We start from the raw sequence: 815 nt of genomic DNA on the forward strand, positions 1-815 counted from the left end.
GCCGACACTGGCGGTGTCGGGGAGATGAACCCCGGGCAGGCAACGGAACCCAGATCATTTTCAAAAACAATAGGGCCAGCATCGCTCGTCAAGCCGGCTCGCGCTTGGTCGGGTCGCCCGACCCGGCCAAGCCCCTCGACCCGGCCGAACTCTCCAACCCGGCCAAGCTCCTCGACTCGGCCCCAACAACCAACTCAAGACGGCCGATCCGGCACACCAAGACTTCCCCAACAAGCCAGCTCCGCCCTTGGCGTGTTCCTCAACCCAGCCACAGGTCAGCTACCGTCCCATCCAGGCCGTACGATGGGACGAGTCTCCATCTACCGATGACCGAGGCAACAGTGCTTCACCCATGCCTCTGGTCAGTCGGAGCATGGCAACAGTGCTCCACCCATGCCTCTGGTCAGCCGGAGCGTGGCAACAGTGCTCCGCCCATGCCTCTGGTCAGCCGGACCGTGGCAACAGTGCTCCGCCCATGCCTCTGGTCAGCCGGACCGTGGCAACAGTGCCCCTCACCTACCCGCTGACCGGGGCCGGCGTGGCAACAGTGCCCCCGTCATCACTGCTGACGCCAGCAAGCGGCAACCTGACGGAGCGCTATTGTACCCAACTCAACCCGGCCACTCCCCGACGATCGACAAGACGACGCACAGTGCCCCTAAGCAAGCGGGGCCCGCACCTAGGAGAACCCGACGAGCCCTGGCACCCGGCGGGTTCCAGCTTCGGGTTCCCAGACGCTAACAACCCAGCCCTACGGCCCTATAACATTACCATTGTACCCATGGGGGGTTGGCCTATAAACCCCCCCCCCCCAG

Source organism: Triticum dicoccoides, chromosome 1B (genome assembly GCF_002162155.2).
Source record: "Triticum dicoccoides isolate Atlit2015 ecotype Zavitan chromosome 1B, WEW_v2.0, whole genome shotgun sequence".
NCBI classification, from domain to species: Eukaryota; Viridiplantae; Streptophyta; class Magnoliopsida; order Poales; family Poaceae; genus Triticum; species Triticum dicoccoides.